The sequence below is a fragment of the Oncorhynchus nerka genome, linkage group LG16, assembly GCF_034236695.1.
Source record: "Oncorhynchus nerka isolate Pitt River linkage group LG16, Oner_Uvic_2.0, whole genome shotgun sequence".
NCBI lineage: Eukaryota > Metazoa > Chordata > Actinopteri > Salmoniformes > Salmonidae > Oncorhynchus > Oncorhynchus nerka.
Genome location: NC_088411.1, coordinates 25,875,309 through 25,885,291, shown reverse-complemented (window position 1 = coordinate 25,885,291; position 9,983 = coordinate 25,875,309).

Below are 9,983 nucleotides of genomic sequence, written 5' to 3'. Positions count from 1 at the left end.
AATGAGAGAACACCTCACTCTGACCATTTAACTCGCCATAGAAGAGCTGGTTAGGCTGTTTTCATGTTATCTGGAGTTGGTGACTGTAACTGTGCTGCTGGCAACAATTTAATTATGTTTTTTTTTACTGATTTCACTAACACAGGTCATATATTCAGCGGGTGATGCGTGTTTGTAAATTCATCAGTTATTCTGCGCTCTGGCACACTAAGTGCTCTGGAATCGGAGTAGATAGCCAGAGTGAATTTAGGAAGGGGTTATATTTATAGAACATTTTGGTAAATTCAAAATGTAACTGCCATTCCTATTAAAAAACCCACTGCCATTCCAGCATGACCATTCAAGGGGATGATTGTTGAACCAACTTGGAAGTAGCCTACCAATAAAGCACATTCTTTTTCAATGTGTTAAGAAAAGTGTATTATTTATTTGATAAATATGATAAACTATAGGCTTGATAAATAAAGTTGAAACTTGATTAGAATTTGAGCATGTTTGTAAACTTATCTAGCTAAACAGAAAAAGCAAGGCCACTTTAGGCTAATTCACCACTTTACTAGCTAGCCAGCAAACTCTTTCAAATAAACATTATTTGCTATTATGGGATATACTAAATAAAGCTACAGACCCAGCCTGACATTGTCAATTAGCAATTGTTACTTTTATTTCAGTATTTCAATGTGGAATTCATTGAGGGGACTATGTTGTGCGGCAGGTAGCGTAGCAATTATTGTTACATTTTATTAGGGTTTAGAGTTATAAAGCAATTTAGGAAAATCTAGATTGCTACTGTATAACACTTGAATGAAGAAAAATGCCATTTTTGTCAACTTTGTAAAACATCAACTCCATCATATATGTGTCTAACATCAACTCTGTCGGAGTGCTGAAGGATCTGATAGAATGGATATGTTTTTATTAGGGATTTTCAAATTAATACTTTTCTAAATTTTGCAAATGTTTGTATTCAACTTATTTTTAAAGGCAAAAATATGACTGTTTTGAATATCTGTTAATGACTCTGTCAATGGCTTGTCAACTTCGTCACTGATGGCTAATACCCTTAAAGTCAAGTTTTTTTTGTCAAAAATCTGAGCAAATATTTTATTAACTTCTCTGCAACATATGCTTAAACAATTGAAGCATTTGCTGTGCTAAACCTAAGGAATCATGTTTATTTTAGAAATGTTTTATGTTCTAAATCTAGTACATGCCAGAATGCTGACAAAATTAGCCCTGGAGCACTTAATAGGGCTATAAAACTAAACAAAAAGATGTTTAGAAATTTGCATATTTAAATAATATAATGTTAAAATTAAACAAGCAAGGCCTTCAAACACTTGTTGAACAATAATTGTACAAATAAAATGCCCTTTATGGTGTCTGAAGTTAAAATACAATTAGGCTGTTTCTTTACATGGTGTGATAGCTGATACTTTGGTCTTTGTGGGGGATTTTTTTTTTAAATAGCATGAGATTAGCTATAAAACTATACATTTTTCTCTCTGCCCCATGGCAAAAAGAGGGAGCCCTTGCTGGATCACTGGATCAGCATTATCACAATACAGTATGTAATTACCAACTGGATTTAATAGGTAATTGAAATGACCAATGGCAAAAGTACAGCAAACACTCATTACGAGAGCTCTACATAATTACATTACACAAAACAAGCTAGGATTAAAAACCATAACATCCCTCAGTAGAGAAAATTGCTCCCCTCAGTGTCTAATTTACATGTACTGCTACTCAACACTGGCTGTATATGACACAGGTGATGTTATGGAAACTCCAATCCCAGCAGATGTATTACATAATACTGGCACATACAGTACACTCACATTAACAGTGTTAGTGTTCATGTGAGTGTATTAAGAGTGGACTGTATGTGCCAGTATTATGTAATACATCTGCTGGGATTGGAGTTTACATAACATTACCTCTCTCACATTCAACAATTAACCTTCTCTAACCCAGAAACTGTTTATGATGAAACAATTAACGACAATTTAATTTAATTTTACCTTTATTTAACTAGGCAAGTCAGTTAAGAACAAATTCTTATTTTCAATGACGGCCTAGGAACAGTGGGTTAACTGCCTGTTCAGGGGCAGAACGACAGATTTGTACCTTGTCAGCTCAGGGATTCGAACTTGCAACCTTTCGGTTACTAGTCCAACGCTCTAACCACTAGGCTACCCTGCCGACAAACTGGGTTCTTTATTTCCATCATACATTCTTCATTTAAATAATTAATAACAAGTGTCCAATTTTAAACACATTGGTCAAATTGGGTACTGCAGTCCAATGTTAGACACGTGTGTGCCTTTATTGCATCCCATAATAGTTCTGGAATCAAGAATGCTGCCTTTTTAATGGAATTTTTTTTTGAACATTTTGTTCGAGTTAAATATTGCCCACCACCGTATCCTGTCTTCCCAACAGATTAGACAGGATCGATTCAGCTCTATTAAAGTGTGTTCCTTGCACAAAAAGCTAGAGAAACACTGCATCAGCTCCCAGAGGAAATCACTGTTGGGCTATTAGGCTCCACTGGTCTAATCAATCACATCTATAGAGTCTCAGTTCAATTTATAGCATTAATTAACCTTGGCTTCAATCAAAAACAGTGGTACATTGCCCATTTAAATAAATGTTAACTCACCTTCAAAGAACACACACAAATACAAAAAAACAAGAAATCTAAGCCATACTTGAACATGGAATTAATGGAATGTTTGAGTAGGTCTATGAGTCAGTAATAATGGCTTCCTGGAAAGCGGGCTTCTGGAAAGTCACTTGTGGATATGTCCAATAGACACTAATTGAGCTGATAGTATAGTCTATTACGGCAGACGAGATTGTCCTTCTCCTGGGAATTTAGGAAATGGGTGTTTATCAAGGCACAATTACAGGCCTGACAGCTCTAATGGGGGAGAGAACTCTTCAGTAACTAGTTTTTACTTACTTAGTCACAGCCAACATGGGATATTATTCAGTTTGGTTTCTATTTAAATTCCTAAAATCCTTCACATGAAATGAGTGGACCATGATTAATTTACATACTTCTAGAAATAGGGATGAACTAACTATATATTCTCTTGTCTACATACATATAGGTATACAACAAGAAGATGTATACAGGCAAATGCTTCTACAAATCCTCGTCTGTCCTCTGTAATCACTCATAGGTAGATATTGTACATCTCTGTTGCCGAGCATTTCTCAGAAGTAGGTAACACTTATCTTAGCTTCTATCAAATTGTTGTATTAATTCCTCATCAATCATGTTGGCAAACACAGAACTGCATCTGCTATGGATCATCACTGGAGGCTTCGTGCCATGGATCATCACTGGAGGCTTCTTGCCATGGATCATCACTGGTGGCTTCTTGCCATGGATCATCCCTCGAGTGGAGAGACACACAGGAGGCCTGGCTCTGGGAGCAGGCACAGGACTCACCAGGCTGGGGAGACATACAGGAGGCTTAGTGCCTAGGATTGGCACAGGGCTTACCAGGCTGGGCAGACGTACAGGAGACCGGGTGCGTGGAGCTGGCGACACAGTACGTGTAACCGCAAAGCATGGTGCCTGAAGGGTCACATACTCCTCAAAGCGACTGTCGTGCTCCAGACTCCAACCCCTCCAAACTCTTTCGTCCCTCTCCACCTCCAACCACTTCTCGCTCAAATGGTCCAAGAAATCCTCCTCGGTCTCGGACTCACCCCTCAGCACCGATGCCCACGTCATCTGCCCCCTTCAAAAAATATTTTGGGGCTGCCTCTCAGGTTTCCGTCGTGTCCTCTCCTGACCACGCTGCTTGGTCCTTTGGTGGTGGGAAGTTCTGTCACGGCTGTTGAAAGAACTGGACCAAGGTGCAGCGTGGTGAGCGCCCATATTCCTTTTTATTTAGGATGACGCCGACAAAAACAATACAAACACAACCGTGAAGCTTAAGGCTATAGTGCCAACAAACAAAGACAACTTACACAAAGACAAGTGGGAAAAGGGCTACCTAAGTAGGTTTCTCAATCAGAGACAACGATAGACAGCTACCCGGCCAAAACATAGAAATACAAATTATAGAACATAGAATACCCACCCCAAATCACACCCTGACCAAACCAAATGGAGACATAAAAAGGATCTCTAAGGTCAGGGCGTGACAGACAGCCAGTGGAGGAAAAAGTGCTAAATTGTCATACTGGAGTAAAAGTAAAAGATACCTTAATAGAAAATGACTCAAGTTAAAGTGAGTCACCCAGTAAAATACTACTTGAGTAAAAGTCTAAAAGTATTTGGTTTTAAATATACTTAAGTATCAAATGTAAATGGAATTGCTAAAATGTACTTAAGTATCAAAAGTCAAAGTAAAAGTATAAACCATTTCAAATTCCATTTTCAGACGGCACAATTTTTCATTTGACGGATATCCAGGGGCACACTACAACACAATTGACAAAAAAGCATTTGTGTTTAGTGAGTCCATCAGAGACAGTAGGGATGACCAGGGATGTTCTCTTGATAAGTGTGTGAATTTGTAACATATACGCTGGGAGGCAGAAAGCAAGTGCAGGTGGTGAGTTTAATAATAAACGGAGCATCAAACAATATAACCAACACGAATAGAATAAAGATATGAAACGCATAAACAATACTGACTTGGTAAAGAACCTAAGGGAGTGCCAGATATAGGGGAGGTAATAAGTGAGGTAATTGAGTGTCTGATGATGACATGCAGGAGCGTGTAATGATTGATACTAGGTGTGCATTATGATGGATCCCAGGACCAGTGGTTAGTATACTGACGAGACGTCAAACGCCGGAGGGGAGGAGACGTAACAGAATTAGACCATTTTGCTGTCAAAAATAACAACGAATACTTTTGGGTGTCAGGGAAAATGTAAGGTGTAAAAAGTACATTCTTTTCTTTAGGAATGTTGGGAAGTAAAAGTAAAATTTAGCAAAAATATAAATAGTAAAGTACAGATGCCACAAAAAACTTAAGTAGTACTTTAAATGATTTTTTACTTAAGTACTTTACACCATTGATGATAGCAGAATTTACATTACGTACCTGAATTCTACAAACCTATTGCCTGATGACTTATCCTGAATTTAATTCCGCTGCTCTATTCATCGCTACACATTTTCAGTCTGAATTTGCCATCATAGAAGTTGTTTTTGTGACGTTAAAACGAGGGGCATTGTACAAAACAAATTAAACAGCAATTGGATTGTCTAAAAAATCTAGCCAATCAGAGTGTTAAAGTTGATAACGTCATCATGTAAGCGGGCTCTTCCCCAGCCCATCAGTTTCTGGGACCAATCAGAACGGTCAGAATGTGTTCGTGTTCCAGAAGTCACCGGGCAGGGAGGCAAATCCAGACTCACGGTTGAAAAGAAACGTTCGTGCGCATGGCGTTTGGCTGGAGCGATGTGGATGTGTAGCCAGACAAACGAATTTAGAGAAATGGCTCAGAAATTATATTTTTTCACAATGCTAGATTCAGTCAACAGAACGCTTCTTATGATGCTGCTACTCCCTTGGTAAAGTCAGACCGTAACCTTCCATAAAATACATTGCATTACATTCCAAATGACACCCTATTCCCTATGTAGGGCACTACTTTTGACAGGGCACTGGAATAAATGAATACACTATATAGGGAATAGGGTACTGCCGCAGGTGTGACTGATTGCCTCGCTAAATCTCATAGCAATCTCATTGGTTAATATGTTTCCTGACCTACAGTATATAAAACCCCCGTTTTCTTTCTGTTTGAGGGGCGGTTGCTGGGAGTATGGGGGTGCTGAAACTGGTCCTTGGTTTCTACTTCACTCTGCCTGCTCAACTCAAATCCAAAAGAACCTGTCACTTTTCCACCTCTTGACATTTGGCATAGTCTGCAGGATCTGGGCCACCGAGTGGGCAGTTGTAGAGTAGTTTGTTTGCTTTTGACGTTTGTTTCCCTACAGGATGACCTATGTAGTTCTGGGAGTGGCAGGGCCGAAGATGGAGCTTTCCCCAATTGTTCTCTATGAAGACCCAGCATGTCCGAACTGGCCTTGAGCATTTTGAGGTGCCCTACGGGTGTTGGTTCAGCAGCCCTGAGACATGGTGTACATTGTGTTGTGGTGATGCCAAGGGGGTTAAGAGTCCAAGACAGCACTGCCATGTGGGCCATGACTGCCAGACAGGGTGGTCCACTCAAGTGGGTGATGGGTGTGGCTGTGATAATGGGGGGGAAGAGTTCAGGAATCACCCTCCGGTACACAGATGATTTAGGTGGCAATCAGGGGCTGAGGAGATTCTGGCGTTTCCATGGTTTGCTCAAACTCTTACCTAATCTATGCCTCACTGGGAGTCCAACCATACAGATGAACATTTCCTCATAGAATAGTAACAATATTATATATACAAGTCCCACTTCCAAGACCATCCACAGCACCCACCTCCTCTGTCCGACATGCCAGCACTGAGAGATACAAAAAATCCCCCATAAGACTCTTTTGAGTCTTCTCATCTAAGTTCTGTGTAATTGTTGTCATTTTGTATTTATTGATGTTAGTCCATACCTATGTATTTCAGTGTCTTACTGCCATGTGGGTATATTAAATGTCAAACTTGAATGCACCCATGGAATAGAATACTGATCGAACTCATAAAAATGTATTTCTGAGAATCCTGCACACACACACACACGGTAAAGCGTCAGTGTAGCGCCGCTGAATGGAGAGCATGTTTTGGGGTTAAGTGCCCAACGATAGGGGATGTTTCATTGGCTGGTGTTTCTCTGTCAAGGAAAAATGATTACTGATTGAGATTCAATGAGTGAGACCATATTCAGCTTTCTGAGGACATCAGGACAAGTCTTAATTGTCTCCCCCTGGTGGATAGATCAAGAGGCTTAACGTTTTGCTACTTTTTGCAACTGTATGTACAGAATATCACATTGTCCTCAAATGGTGAGCCCTTTAACAGTCTTCAAGGTATGTTTACAAAAATAAAGTGACTGGGCGACTGTTTTGTTTGAATTAGACTGCAGCGTTAAGATTGTAAAGTGCGACCCTTTAGAATTCAGGATAGTTTCACTAATAAGCATTTTCATCCGAGCAACGTTTGCACCTAATATTTCAGTTGGGAATAACAAACAAAGTGAATGGAACAGTATTACTCCTCATTATAAATATCAGCACTTGCACTTCCCAATTAAAAGGCCTGCACTGTGTTTTTCTTTCTCAGCACTGAATAATCTGAATACATTTGGGGGAACCAATAGTCTGTTGAACAAGAAAGATAAAAGGGGGAAAAGTGTAGAATTATACACCAAAATATTTGGGCCTCTCCAGTGTTCCCTCCTAGGCTTCTAGATTTGGACTTAGTATAATGCACCCACCCTTAGCGGCATTGGTAGAAAGCGGATGTTTCCGGTTTTCAAGGATACAGTATTTTCAACCTAACTTCCCTTTCCCCTGAAAAACCGATGTGTGAACTCAGCCCAGGCTTCTTTTACGCCTGCTACTTTAGGTTAAGTATAATGTAATGATACAGGGATCCAATCACATCTACCATGCTGTACGGCCCATTTTTTGGCAAATGGGATTATATACATGGAAATTAGCCTCCCCATTAATTACACATTGCTCAGCAATTTAAGAGCCCCCAGGTTCGTCTGGTTTTATCACCATGGAAACACTGCAGTTCATTGCACTCATATAAATACATTTGAAATGTAAATAAGATGAGTATAATAAAGCGTTTCATGCTTTCTAGTAAGCATCCTTATGAAGACAAATGCATGTAATGGGTAGCAGATGGTCTAGTAGTAACTTTACAGTAGGTCTCCTGCACACACTTCAACAGATGGGGCACTCAATTAGACAGTCTGACTGGTGAAGTTGTCCCTTGTAAACTGTCAAACTGTCAATTTGTGAGGGAACCTATAACTTTGAAGAGGAGACTGTCAAACGCACCCCAGTTGATCTTGATGGTGTATATAAGTGTCTCTCCCATTTCTCTCATTGGCCTTGAAAAGGGCTTCTTGCTTGAGGCCTCGCTGTGTCACTGGAGAAATGGGAGCGTGACTGATTAGTGCATCATCACTTTTTTCTGATGTCCTCTTTCATTTGCATTTCAGAATACATGCTAAATATTCAAGAAGGAGCCTTGGGTTTTTATTTAACCATTCACTTCAAATCCAATAGTGCAACACAGAAAAATCCCAGAGGCTGAATCCAAGAACTACTGTAGTCTAGTTATCAGTATAAAAAAAGACACAAAGAAATATAAATGAGAAATATGTCGTACTCTCTGCTTACAACAGCAGAATCCTCTGAGAGCAGCTTGATCTCACAAGCTCTTGACAAAATTCTTTATTTTTAAATGTAGAAATGTTACATTCTTTATGGGAGACATGCCTTGTAAAAAATAATCACATTCACTCAACAAAATTAGGACTTCAAGGATGCAAGAACCGTGTAGGGTTAAGGTTAGATAATAAACCCTGTGTGATTATGGTCAAGGTATGGGTTAGGTACAGGTTAATGAAACAGAAAGAACACATTCAGAAACAAAAAACTAAAACTAAACTAAAACATGTGCATGGTTGTTGCTTCATGATGTAGAACAACCTTGGACAAACATTTTTTTTAAACGGTCAGAAGCTAACAACCTGCCTGCCTTGCCATATCACCCCTTTTTTAAACGGTCAGAAGCTAACAACCTGCCTGCCTTGTCACATCACCCCTTTTTTAAACGGTCAGAAGCTAACAACCTGCCTGCCTTGCCACATCACCCCTTTTTTAAACGGTCAGAAGCTAACAACCTGCCTGCCTTGCCACATCACCCCTTTTTTAAACGGTCAGAAGCTAACAACCTGCCTGCCTTGCCACATCACCCCTTTTTTAAATGGTCAGAAGCTAACAACCTGCCTGCCTTGCCACATCACCCCTTTTTTAAACGGTCAGAAGCTAACAACCTGCCTGCCTTGCCACATCACCCCTTTTTTAAATGGTCAGAAGCTAACAACCTGCCTGCCTTGCCACATCACCCCTTTTACCTTCTGCAGACATGGCCTTAAACTGACAAAGACTTAATTTTTGTTAGAAAAAAATTGGTTGCATTTGCATGGATTTTCTGCAAATCCATTCAACTCAGAATCCAACAGACTCCAATGACACATATCAATGAGTGCCTTGTATTTGTGTGAGTGTGTGTGTGCGTGCATGCGTGCCATGCGTGCCATACATTTGAATGAATATCCTCTTCTCTGGGATCAAGCGGTATCTCAAAGGCATGAGATTAATTTCTATGACATTGAGCTAAAGATTGAAATAATCAGACTAAGATGCATTTAGCCATTGTGCAAGTCATGAATGCATCATGTCAATACTGTAATAACTAACTATCATTAAAAGGGAAATATGCAGGTCAAACAACAGCAAAGCGACCATCCCACCACTGTTTTGGTAAACACTGAGGCATGGGGTTAAACAAATGTAACCGCACTCAAATTCATCGACATGGCTATGGATGGAAGGACTGACCATCCATTAGATCCAAATATTGTTTCTCTAAGCAGTGCAGAGTGTGAAGTCGCTTCTGCACATCAAACACCCTGAAGTGCAGCATCCTCTTTCCCTGGTCTGTCTGTTTTAGATAAGCTCTGGATCTAATATTTTCAACTAGGCAGCACAGCAGTGACAAAAGAGAGCACTGAAGACTGATGCACCCGCTAGGGAAAAACACTTAAATTTGTCTACCACTGCACCAAGGCAGGGTTCTATACATACTGAAAGGCGTATGTCCAAGATGAGCAAACTCAGAACATAGTCTGCAGATTGTTTGGAGCAATGTGAAATGGAAGAATGTCAAGCTGTTATCTGAGCTCTGTCACCCTTGTCGCGTTCACAGGGGAAACTAAAGGAATGGCACCAGAATTAATTTAGCATCTAATTGGTCATCCAACCAATTCCAAAA